The sequence below is a fragment of the Gavia stellata genome, chromosome 4 (genome assembly GCF_030936135.1).
Source record: "Gavia stellata isolate bGavSte3 chromosome 4, bGavSte3.hap2, whole genome shotgun sequence".
NCBI classification, from domain to species: domain Eukaryota; kingdom Metazoa; phylum Chordata; class Aves; order Gaviiformes; family Gaviidae; genus Gavia; species Gavia stellata.
This window is the reverse complement of record NC_082597.1, coordinates 72,826,122-72,839,973: the sequence shown is the minus strand read 5'-3', so window position 1 is coordinate 72,839,973 and position 13,852 is coordinate 72,826,122.

The following is a 13,852-nucleotide window of genomic DNA, read 5'->3' as shown; positions in this document are numbered from 1 at the left end:
TTGATCTCCTTCCAAAGCACAGCTCTTCAGATAAAATCTTAGTTCACTATCCCACATTCACCAAAATTGTATAAAATGCTAGCTAGATATCATTTGCTTACAGCTAAACTAGTTTGCCAGTAATATGTTTAGTGTTTGGAAAACTACTTAGAAATGCATGTTAACAATTATTGCTTTCAGAAACAAAAAGGTACTGATACACCTACCTATAAAATCTAGTATTAGGAAAAGCTCAGAGTTTGAAAAGCCATTTCTTTGTCCTGAAATGGCTTGAGAACTTAAAAACTTTAAAGTGTTTCTTAGAACAAACCCCAAGACTTTAAAGCTTCTCACAGAAACTTAGAGCACCTCATACTGGAATAGATCCAGGTGGTTAGGACATTTGTCTAGATGGCAAGTTCTCCCATTTGAGGTTAAAGCAGGAATGTAATAAAAAAAGTGACTGTGCCACAGTACTTTGGTGTTTCTCCCTCTTTCCAGAACTGGGAGATGCCCAGGGATATAAATATATGAGTTGCTGTGAAATAATAATTTGAGCTTTCTAGAATCTCAATGGTTTGCTTGGGGTCCTCAGAAAAAATAATTGTTTCGGCTACTGATCATCTATTTGTAAATATCGTCAGATAAGAGTAGGTAAAGTACAGAGAGAAAAAAACAGTGACAAACTACAGAAATTCCATTAAGTTATAAGTTATTCTGCCCTATTCATCATTGTGGTATTTGTCTGGAGCAGAAAAAGGAAAAAAAGAAAAATAAAAAGCCAACAGAGACCTCAGTGCAGGGAAAGGAGGTAGTGGTAGAACTTCTAATGAGAATAAAGATTGCAGTATGGGTGGTTTAACCATGCATCTTCCATTACAATTCATGGAAAATTCTATGGCAAAATCTTTTAGCTTTCACTCAAAACCTTCATTACTGCATAATGCCATACATATAATCATTCTTGTTTGCCAGTTTATAATTTGCGAAGCAGCTAGCCCTAATAAATTGCAAAGGTTTTTCTCTAGGCATGCGAACAGATTTGGAAGTTAAACCTCTACTGGATTTACATGTGAAGAAAAAAGTTCAGATATTTGTTTTTATTAAAATACTAATTTCTGTAAGTGTTGCAATGGACAAACATCATTTGTCCTTCCTCAGCTGCTGTAAATTGTCTGAATGAAATCTGCAGTGTATTCAGAAGGATTGCTCTGTTCAACATTATCATCTTATACCCAATAGTCTCTTTTTTGAGAGAATCTCAAACTCATTTACAAACCTGACTTACTGCTCTGTGAGCTAAACGTTGGGTCAGTTCACCCACCAGTGGATTCAAGACCAATGAGGGGTGACGGCCACTTAACAGTATCTGGTAAATTTCCCAAATCAAGAATAATTTTGTTCAGAACTTGACAAAACGTCAGAGACTGATTATTCTTGTGAAACACCTTGAAGTTTTCCTGACATTCAAGGTGGGGTTTTGCTGCAGAACAAGTCTCAAGTCTACCTACAGCCTAGTGCAGAGCCAGGCAAACCATTCAACTGAGCTTTGAGAGCTCTTACCAAAGTAGCTCATTAATCTCACCTCATCCCAAAGTAGACACCTAGGGCTCAGTTAAGTTGTGCAAACACAGATGCCTACTACCATCCGAGATTTCCAGATGGGGCTGAAAGATGTGTCACAGGGGCAATGTGAGACACAGGCTCTCCTGGAGAAGTAGCTGGAGGCCAGATATGGTACTGCTGGGTGTACATATTGGCACTGGTGCCTGTGTATGAAACAAGGCTCTAGTGACTTGTCAATTGATTAGCTCTCTAGACTCTTCTGATGGCACTTACTAGACCTGTTTTGACTAAACCAGGAACAAGCTCCTAGCTCACATGCAGATACCTTTATATTAAGGCACCCATATTTGTCTTAGACTTAAATTGAAACCCATCCAATCATTCATGCAAAAGTTTTAGAGCAGTGGTTTTCTGCCTGTCTTATTTTGCAGATATATAAACATCACTTTATCAAATTAGTTCAGCTTTTCAGGTCTCCCAATGTTATTTGGAACAGTGCTTGTGCAAGGCACAGAAATTAATATGGCAAAAATCAGGTTTCATTTCCTGAAGTACAGTATCAGAGAAAGCGCCAGTGAGCCTTCACTGAAACTGCAAATGAATACTTGTGAGATCAAAAAACTAGTAGACTGGAAATAAGAATGGTACACCAAAATCAAATTCAAGAAGACATTTTTTGGTAAAGTGAGACAAAAATGAGTGCAAGGACATTTGTGTAAATGTAAAACCCAAACAAACCCTTCAGATCCACCTGCAAAGCTTTCCAGGTGATTAATCCGGCAATACCATTTCCACTTTCACAAAATGCTTAAAAGTTGGTGACTACATGGGACTGAGTCAGGAATTTGGGGACCTGGTGTAGGCTGAGGGACACACAAGTCCCCTAGAGATTTCCACAGTGAAGGGAGAAGGGATAGATAACACAATGCTGCCATGGGAGAAGGAGGGTTTGTCTCTTGGATCTCAGAATCAGCATGCAAGGAAATGGGAGTAAAAATTGTTGCTCCCTCTGCAGATAGGATCTGCACTGCACCAAGAGATGGAGGAGGTGGTGTTTTCCTATCCAACAGCCTCTCCCTCAGGTGAGTTTTCTTAAGGAAAGTGCCAAACTGTCCTAAAAAGTAGAGGACTCAGTCTGCAACAACAGTCAAACTGCTTCTCAAGCCTCCCCAGATCAGCTCTTGGGCCTCTCTCCTGAACAATTTCATGGCAATTTGCTGTGAGATTTGTGGAAAGCAAGGAGAGCCTTGCTGAATGTCTCCCTCCTTCCTTCGTAACTTAAGCCAGAAGGGAATACAGAGCTGATTATTAATCGCATGATGTGTTGAAAACACTGAGGAAATATTTTTAAGCCTCTTCCTTAAGTACCATTTGCAGACTTACCAGGGGCACAACTGTGCTTTCCCACAGCAGGTCATATTTTAGGTGGAGAGGAGTTTCCTAGGCTCTGAATGAGCCAGGCAAACAGCAAGGCACTACGAGACTGTGCATACGCCTTATACCTGCTGTGGTTTTTTTTCTCTTTCAGAAAAAGGTGCATGTATTTTTACATACTGAGGAATCCTAAGGAGTTTGAGACAAAGAAGAGGCGCAACAGTTTATCTCCCAAAATCTTGTCCTTTCCCAGTATTCAGGAGGGGGCTGTAGACAAGCACTGCATTGATTAAATGCAGTATTTATGCATATTACTGAGCTTTAACCTTGGTTACAGCCATCAACACTGAGCAAAATGAACATGTCATTTATCAGAAACCGTTATTCTTCTTGTTACATACACTCAGAGAGCTGCAGCACAACCATTGAATCTTCCTCTGAACACACACACACACACACACACACTCTCTCTCTCTCTCTCACTGGATCAAGCTATCCTAACCACAGCAGGAGATCGATTTGTGCCCTTAAAAAACAAGTTACCTTCCTTATCTTAGCTTGAATACCTTGCAGCATTATGAATGATCTTAATTACACAGCTCTCTTTACACACAGGTTCATGAATATGAATTACTCTGATTAAAGTAATGCTGAAGTTCTATACACATTCATCTCTGGAGGTAGCTCCATGCGAGTTAATGGACTTGCAACAGGGATCAGTTCTGCCTGCTGTGCTGAAGCACTGTCTCACATAATGCATACAACCAACAATTAGATGATGAAGTGGCACGGTAAAAAGGAGATTTATCTTTCTGGGGTGAAACAGGGTGAGCGTCATGTTACAACTACAAAAAGCCATACATGACTTAGCTTCAGGGAAAGCAGTTACACTGAAACAAAATAGCCCTGCTTTCATTGAGGCCGAAGCTCCAGCTATTTTATGTTTCCTCCTTAACCCACTTGGTAATTATTGTGCACATCTAGCCAAAGCCAGCCATGACATTCCCAGTCAGAGAGCGGAGCATGCCAGGACCCCATCCAGCACGGTATGAGGACTCTTCTGCGCAGTGAGTCATAGCCTGCTTCTGGCCACATCTGCCGCTTCCATTGTCCCAGAACAACCCTTCTGGCTGCTGGTAGCATGCCGGCCCTGCCCAATGCTGAAGCAAGCGAGAAAGAACACAGTGGATGTGGCAGATCACAACCTTTGGCTAAAAGGTAATGTTTTCAACGTGAAGATGATTGTCTCTTAAGAGGTGACAAGTATAAGAACCGTTTCTCCGCCAGCAAGCTTCCAGGGAGCAGCGGTAGTGGGGCAAAGCAGGATTCGATGTGAGCTAGAGACAACTAAGGGGTTCATGTGAAAAAGGAAGGCAAAAGTCCAGGCTATCATTTTTAGTGGAGGCAGATTCACAGTGAACAAGAGTCATAATGACCTTTCTTAGCCACAGCAACCAAAGTAGGGCCACAAAGTCTCTGGTAGGACAAGAGAAATGGCCTCGCTGAGTGCGAGGAGAAGCAAGCCTAACTAGGAACACAATATTCTTTTACTGAGTGACAGAGAGAGTAAAGGCAGATGTCCAAAGATCAACTGTTAGATCTTCCAGCAAATCTGGCAAGTTTGCCAAGTAGATTGTTATGACTTTTGATTTTGGCAGTCAATTTTATCTGATTGTTATAGTAAGTCAGAGACCTCCCAAGTGCAAAAGCTGAGCAAGAAATCAGATATGAATTGGTTTTTTCCCCAACCTAAGCTTCAACACCAATCAGTTTTATAAGTTCTACTTCCAAGTGCCAAAAAGTGTTAACACACCAGTAAGTCAGGGCTCCAACAGCAAGCTCAGCTCTGTGTATTGAGATGGGAGTTTCTTATGTGAAAAATGAACCCCTGGAAACTACGGATCAGGAAGCCTTCCCATCTAAGAAGAAAATTCTTCAAATATCACTTCTATGGAAGAGTTATACTACAGTACTCTTCATTTATATTATCGATAACAGCTATTTAACACCATCCTAATGGAAAATAAATTGAGTTATGATACTCTGTGTCTTAAAGAGGAAATACAGAGACAAGAGCATAAAACATTTCACATTTTTGTCATGTACCTGAATATTATCTGGCCTGAGAGAGAAGAATTCTCATCTTGCTCTTCACGGTATGTGCGTGGCTTTTAACTTCTGGGGAAGTGATGAACCATATCTAAAAAAAAAAAAATATTATTAAAGTGGACACCAAATTTTTAGTAAGACAATTATTAATCTGTTTCAGAGAAGAGCAGAGCAAATTACTATGAATTAACGTTTCCCTGCTCCTCTAGCATGCAGCACCATGTAAATTGTGTCCTAATTCAACCAAAAGTTTTATCTGTTTGGGGAAAAGGGTGGGGGAGAAAGATTATAGTGTGCATGCCTCAAAAATCTGAAGCTGCCACGCTTAATAAATCACAGCATTTCTGAAATTGACTACTATTGTTCTGAACATATCCCCATTCTCCTTTCTGTGATGAGAAATGTACTTGTACTTTGTGTTTTCATAGCTGAGTGAGTGCCCTGGGGGCACGTACAACTTTCCTATTTATTTATTTATTTATATTTTAACACAAAAAAAAGTTTATGATCTTATGACAGAACAATGATCTGCCATAAGATTACTGGGAAAGGCTCAGCTTTAGGCCTTATAAAGAGATTGCATTATTACTGACCTTGGAATCAATTGTTTGCTTGCAAAGGGAAGAAAATAAAACCTGCTTCCAATGGTTAAAAAAAATGAAACAAAATAAAACTAAATAAAACAAGATACGATATGAACATGCTTAGAGCACCCAAAATCCTGTGACATCCTCCTGGTGTTCTGAACACTGCTGCTTTGACAAAGAAAGGATGGACAAAGGTGCATTTACCTTTTACTACCCGCTAATATGGCTGGGCACTGTGCCACGTTGATCACAAGTACTGATCCAAGAAACAGCTCCCCATTGACTTGAGAAAATCCAGAAACATTTCACATGGAGAAAATCCTCAAACAGCACATCCTCAAGGAGCATACATCTGCCACCACAGCAAGCAGAGACACATACGAAAGACAAAGAGAATGGCAAGAAACTGTGAGAAGGAAAGGGGAACACAGTGTTTGGATGCAAGTCCAGAATCTGTCCAGATGTTCAGAACTGACAGTGGACTGGGATCTAAAGCTAGTTTTCATTCCCACAAAAACTGAATAAATCAGCTCCAGCACTCAAGCAACTCATCCTTCCTCCTCCCAGGAGTTGTCACGCTTCCATGTTCACTGTGCTTCATTAGCCTTACTTTCCTCTTCTCTGCTCTCTCATCTCATCTAGTGTCAGACTCTTTCCTGTGTCTCCATATCTACTGGTGTAACTGAGTAGCTTGTATCCATCTTCTGACTTATCGTTCAGCTACTATATGTCTCATTGCTGTGTACAGAGCTCTAGACATCACTAGCAAATAAAGAACAAAAGGCAGAAACTTGAGCTCTGTGGAGGTCTGTTTGTTTTGGCTGTCGCTGCAGTTTTTATTAATAAACGCCTCCTGGTAGACTAGACTCTATTTATCATGACATATGTTATCTAGCTTATGTTCTCGTAGAGTATTTATTACAAAATGTAAGTAAGTAAGTTGTGCACAAAACTATTTCTCTATCTCTTCCCAGGCAGTGAGAAGGGTGGTTATATTATTTTAATGAATATGCTTGTCTTACGTTATTATTGAGGAGCTTTGGTTAAAGAAGTGGTCTTTGTATTTTACTTTGAAAATGTGAAATTTGTGGTTGCTGTGGTCCTTTTCCATTGGAGAAGGATTTCTGGTCCATCTGCACATTAATAATTCTCCAACTTCTTTTTTGCTCAGATCTTCCAATTGTGGATTTTTCCCAGACCTCTTTAGCTACTTCTCTTTCCAGCCTGGCCTATCTGATTGGTTTGACGCTTGCTTTCACACACCACATGCTGTAATCAAGCGGGTTGTTAGACTAGCCCAGGCAAAAAGGGAAATGTCCCGTTCCACACTTGCCAGCACCTCCTTTAATATTGCAACTGAACCCTAACTCTTGAAAAATCCTCTTTAGGATTACAACGAAATCTTGAGAGAAAATATGCATCTAATCTAACTTGAGGGCATTAAAATTCAGACTAGCTTCAAAAGGGGAGTCAAATATTGTGGTAGTTTTCCAAATGAAGTCTCTGTTTCTAAAAAAACAGGGTGCATCTCTTAGATGGGGTCTGATCTCTTATAAGGGTGAATACATTTCTGGGGCACCAAAGTCAGGTTCTATCAAGCAGACAAGTGAACTGGTCAATATAAAGCCTAGATTTCTGCACAACTTTAGCTCTAGTGGCTAAAATGGGTGAAAAGTGCAAACACATCTTCTGATTATCTGATGTTAGTAACAGTATCCTAACAAAAATGAAGAAAGAATGAACCTTTTCTAGTCTCAGAAAGACCTGCATTTATAGAAGAGCAAGGCCTAGATTTGGTTAGAATGGGCAAAGTTTATAGATGCTACATATAAAGTATATAATATCTTTTCTTAACATGAGGCTGTGTACCATCTTGTTCTTTTCCCTTCTCAAGAGAGCTTTAGTAAATGTATTGTGCAAAACATTGTCTTGAGTAAGTTCTATTATGCTGAGCCAGCTTGATAATTTCAGTGTTTACTGTCTCGCTTCACAGGTCCTTACATTCACAGTGATTTATATGAAGTGTTCTGTTTTGTATCTCTCACAAGCTGTTTTAATACTGCACTAGGTAAACAGAATGTCATCAGATTTCCAGTCCTTCCTGGGTAATTTTCCTCAGTTATGTAAATGTTTATCTTAATTCTACTTCTTCCTTTGCACTTTTCAAAAATATTTTTGCTCCTTCTCTGTGCTGAGCCAGTGTGATAACCACTATGCAGAATCGAGACAAAAGAATGCCAAGGCTGGATGCCAAGGAGCAAGGCTGCAAGTACCCGGCCAGTAGCATAGTCTTTGATTACCAGTTATCCAAGAAGGCATAAAGCAGCGTAGTGATCCTGTTTAGCATTATTACCCAAAACCTCCAAACACACCTAGTAGAAACCTTCAGTGAGGTAATTCAGCAGTCTAGCTCCTTGTGTTTACGTAGTAAAACTAGTTGCTCCTATAAACATGTTCACAGGTGTGCCAGTGCCAGACACGTACATAGCCGTAGAAGTTTAGATCAAGACTTGATTCCCCTGACTATTTTTCCCACCATCTAACCTGTGTTGTATTTGGCAAACAAGCTTCTGTGGAAAGGGAACAGCATGCAAAGTGCTGGCAACAACATTCTGTTTGATATGCTTAAGTTAATTAATAGAAAACAGCTCATGTCAACAATGTTTACATTTCTCATGCTTTCTCTCTTTAACCACTTGAACTGAACTATATAAAAAGCACTTTAGAATCTACTATGTGTATAAAAAAATCAGTACTCTTCCAAACAAGTTTAAGTTTGTCAGTGTACAAAGTTGTTGATAGATTGGGTATCATTTCCATAGCAAATAGTGAATCTAACTCAGCAGAAGACACAGAAACTTCACTACAAGCTTTCTTCCAAACAATCTCTGCTTTCTTTCCAGCTCACAAAAAATGTAAGATATGGGACCAGAGAACTACAGAAATCCACAGATTTCAGTGGGTAGAATTCTGAAGATAACCATCTTATTTCAGCAGGCTTTGAAAAAACCACTAAATAAACAATTCAGTTTGCAAGAGGTAAATTTTATTTAATTTATTTTTAATGTAATTTTCAATTTTAATTCAATTAATCTGTCTGCTTGGAAAACCAAAATTCTACTTGCTCCTACTATAAGTGATCCTCATATCATCCCTTTGTTTGGACACCCATCTGCTACCAGTTTCAAACTCGGTTAGCAAAATGCACTTAGTTAAATAGGCATGCATTTTAGTAGCACAGATAAATTCCTCCTTAATTGCTCACACCTTCTATGTTAAGTTTCTAAATACGGATATGTAAGCCAGAAGCCTACCCTGATTTGATAGGATTTGATGGTTTGTTTCTTCAAACAGTCATGCAAAGCGTGAACAACTTATCTCTCTCTCCTGTGACTATATAAGGAGCATGAAGAAAAAGGGACCCATTCCTAAGCTAAGCTTCTACACGGTTAAGATGTTTTAATTTAATTTTGTGAATACCCAAACCCACTTAATCATTCAAAAGTCAGAGTAGGTACCATAGCACTCAATACTGGCTCATCAATCAGCAGCTGCAGGAGATAATGCAGTGCTGTATTTATCAAGTCAGTCTGGAATCAGGGACTTTCTGTGTATGACTTATGCTAATGTAAAGCAAACGAACTGCTCAGCCTGGACGAACTTAGCATCCCTGTGGTTTAGTTTACACAGAGGTAAACCAGAAATGACAACCGTCAAGCACAGCCGTCAGACCGCAAGGCTTTGTGGGCCAGTACGATACACAGAGACCCCCGGCTGGGAGGTAGTGCGTGGTGCCATGTCCCCCGCCCATGACTGCACTAAGCCAGGACCAGCAGGTGCTTCTCCATGACAAGTGTTCTTCAGTAATGCAGTCATGCACAAAGAGAAGTAGCTATAAACCACAATTAGAGAGGAGACTTCCTTCTCTACCTTCCCTGCACTTCCTGGTACTCTCAAGCATTTTTGTAGTCCCAGTGGGTTTACTGGGGTTTTTTTCTCTTCTACTAATAACAACCATAGAAAATGGGAAATGAGGTATGTAGTTGATCTGCCCAGGTAAAATGATTGGCTGAAGCAGAAGTCAAAAGTTATTTATGTTCTCCTCCATAAGGCCAGGAAGAGATTTTCCAAAAATGCAGGACTGAAGTTAATCTGTATTTTGTTTCCTCCAGCTGCAAGACGACTGCCATGATTTTGTTGTAATACAGGCTTTGGCCAGGGAAGAAATGGCAAGAAGAACTGGCAAGGGCAAGGCCAGAGACACAGAAGGAAACAGATTTAATTTCACACCAGATCATTTCCACAAATTGTAGAAACAGTAAAGAAAACATGAACAGTATTTCCACTGAGCATGATATGGAACTTTCTGGACTGCCTCTTAGAGGGAAAAATATCCAAAACATCTTTATGGCTGAGCTGAACAAGTTCACTGAAAGTTAACGGGACTCATTTTCCTAAGCCCCCTGAGCACTTAAGAAAAAAAATCTTACAATATGCATGTTTTCTTCTTGTTGCCAAAAGGAATCAGCTGCTTCTAAAGACTAAGAACACACAAAAAAAGGTAACTTATTTTTCAATCTCAGCCTGACTACTTCTTCTCCTGCACCTGGCACAGTCACTCACTTCCAGGAAAAGTAGGTTTAAAATCTTCTGGTTTTATCCAGTACCACCCTGATCTCTAGTATTCATGGGCACAAAGGTAGGTTAAAAGTGCTTGAAAAGAACAGAGCTGGCAGCTGGGTCTGGCAGCAGAACTTGCTTTTCCTTTCTTCCCACAGAAGCATTTATGGCCTTTCTAGCTCACGTAAGGATAGACACGTACACATCTTATGACGTCCCCAGTTGGTGTATTTACCTCACTCATATACCATGCAATCATAAAGTATGGACCTATGAAGAGCATACCTGAAACCTTCACCTAAAAGGAGATGCTATAGCCAGTGCAACACTCAGAAATTTCTGAAGTTTCTAAGGAATGGGATCGAGCCTTCTGATTCAGGTTAAACGTCCCGATTTAGGTTAGATGGTTATTGTCTCCTCAAAGGGAAGGTGCATTGCAATATTTTGCACATGAAAGAAAATTTGGTGAATTTTGCCTGAGTTTATATGCACAAAAAGCATAGGTGAACATCACCCTAAGTATGCGGTTTTCTCCCTAAGAAGTCCGATTTCCAGATGAAACATACCTTGGATTATGCTCTGAAGCAAAGGAGCAAGAAGAATGTCTCTCTCAGTGTTCCTGCAATACAGAGTATAAGTGACGCTTGAGGAAACATTCATTCATTGATGGGACTAGTCAAAAACAGAATAAAAACCAGGTAGATCACCACCAATAGTTTTTCACTATTGCTTTCCCCCAACAAAATCAGAAGGATTAGCACCAGCATTCCTCTTTCACAAGATGAAAATTAAATAATTCCTTTTATTCATAGGAACCCCTTTTTGCTCAAAATCATTGCAATGTTGAAAAGGTCCAGCTTAGTCTAGGGTTTCAAAGAGTGGGACAGAGAGCAGAAACGTTTATCTGGAACCCTACCACCTCTTCTTCCACCCTTGCTCAAGTGGTTGACCTTCAGGGAAGGTTTTAAGGCCAAGGAATTTGTCCCTTAAATGGAGTCACTTGATGCGTTTTTGGAGAGGGTGCTTTCATTACAACTGTTTGTAAGTGGCCTATCTGAAACTATTGTTCTTTCATGCATACAGAAGAAAAGCAGTATAAATAAACTAAAACCAAAATAAGATACCTTAATACAAGTATGTATTTTACTTGATTTCAAAATATCAGGTTTTAGAACTGAAATGGCTAAAACTATTTTCTTCACAGTTTGTTTTTTAAATAAGCCACACGCTTTCTTTCATTAAAAAGCCTAATCACTTAATATTCAAAATGCTTTTGTCTGGGTAAAGTGGTTATTTTTACCTCCAGTTTTAGGACGGGGAAAAAAAAAAACCAAGAAAAAACCAAGAATCTCCAATGGATTTTAGCCTAACTGTGGGGAGCGTGAAATTCTGGCTGGATTTAATGATTTAATGGAACTGCTAGGAAAAGGTACTTATCAAACCTACATTGTTTTACCTCTTTCCAGCCTAAAATAAATCTTTTGCCTCTGGACTCCTCACTGTTCTCACTCCTGATATGGGCAGCCTATTTAAAAGCAGCTACTCAGCATGTCGCATGCTCTTTCTGGTGGTATAAATCATCTGCATCAGTAACGCAGGAGGGAGGGAGTGCACCAGTAGTGCAGCTGGCTTCCCTGGGCAGCGTGGGACCTTTGCAATAAGTCGGTACCTCTCCTTCTTTGTTTCCCAGTGTGAGAGAGGTTGAGGGAACATGGCCAGAGCATTGCTCTATTTCAGCTATTCTTGGCCATCGTATCAGCCTCTTGGAGCCATAGGAAGTGTAATGTAATGCTGTTCTAAATTTATGTCCCAGGCTGGACCAAGATTAGGGGAAGTTTTTAGGTCTCCCGCTGTGTTTTCAGCTCTGTTTCCTGGAGCAGGGGGAAGGGAAGGGGAAGGGAGAAATACTGACTAGACAGTTAAATTGATTTAACCTGAATAAGGCAGAAAATATGGATCTCCCCAGCAGCGTGCTTAAAAACTGATTTTTAATAGGATACCTTTGCTCTTAATGGGAGTTTCAGCATTGTCTCTTTAATCCCTCTCTACAAGACACTTCTCTCCCACCTTGCTCCTCCTGCTTCTGAATTAATCCATCCATAAGAATCAAGAGGAGATGCAACTCTGGAAACTCACAAAGGATGAACCACAGTGACACCAGTCAAATGAAATTATGTGTGTTCCACAAGATCAGCTCAAATATATATTAAATGAATCTTTATCTCCCCACAGCTCTAAGTACAAAAACAAATTCAAGGTAAAGCAACTCTCTGCCAATGGCATGTTACCTGACAGGGTTAATTGTGAGAAAATGTTATCTATGACCAACAGGCGTTCATTCTCTCAACATTTATGCTGTTTAAGTCAACAGTAATAGGTTCAAGTTAAGCGGGGATCTGGACAATCCCTATGGAAAGAGTGCTACACACTGGGGATTTCCCATTAAATTGCCCCTGACCAGACTCTGGAACCTGAATATTCACAACTTACTTGGACAAGGTGATACATGCCAGGCTTATACAACATTAGAGAGACTCTAGAGATGTATGTTTAATAACATAATGAAGTTTTGAAATTTATTGTAACTTTAATATTGAAGGATTTAAAAAGCAATTAAACTGCTTTAAAATAGCAAAGAGTTTATGGGAATGCAATATGGATTGGAACAAACAGGCCTAAATCAACACTGGTTTGGAAGTCTAGTAAGGACTAGAACTATGGGAGGTAATTCAGGAACAGATGCATCAAATTAATTCCAGTAATACTGGAGTGTTAAAAATGGCAACAGAAGCCAGCTTTGTTCAATAGAATGGAAAAATAATCATCCATTCTCTCCCTTTCCGCCCCTAAGGAGTTGGATTTTACCGGCACAGCCATTCATTGGTGGCAGCAGATGCACCAAAACGTCTGGCACCAAGAAACTGAAGACAAACAGAAAGCATACATGGGGGAAACAAAAAAAAAAAAAAAAAAAGAAAAAACACCACACACCAACAAAACGCACCCCACGACATAAAAAAGCCCCACAAGTGTATGTAATGCAGAGAGATGAAGCTGTGTTTCATGTTTTACGCTGAAGTCTTAAAACAGATAATGCACTTGAAATAGTGAAGTAATGGTCGGTGCAGCATAGCTAAAACATACTAAAGGTTAGGAATAGGGCACCTCTGAGGCTAGAAGCAATTTAACTTAAAAACATTGTATTTTAGTCACTGTGTACTCCCAGTTCCCAAAATTAGTTCTGCAGATGTGACTCCTTACCACCACTGCATTCTCTCTGCTCGCTCAGTTCTCAAGGGCAGACAGTGCTTTGAAGCACCCAATGATCCCATACCCTGGGGATATATACGGCCCATATACTTGGCTTGATGAAAGTTAGGATTTGGGTGATGTGGAGATGGAGACTGCTAATGACTGGAATTTTCAGAGGCTTACATCCAAATGTCTCCAGTTCCTCCTCACACTTCCTTGCAAGCTACACTGAAACTGCTTCTCAGGTTATTCATTCACACCATAGCAGCAAGCGTGTGGAGTCGCACAACAAAACTACGAAGCAGTTTAGGAGGAAATGAAGGAGGACTGTGTCTCAGAGGCTTGTGTGGAAAGTACACCAGTTA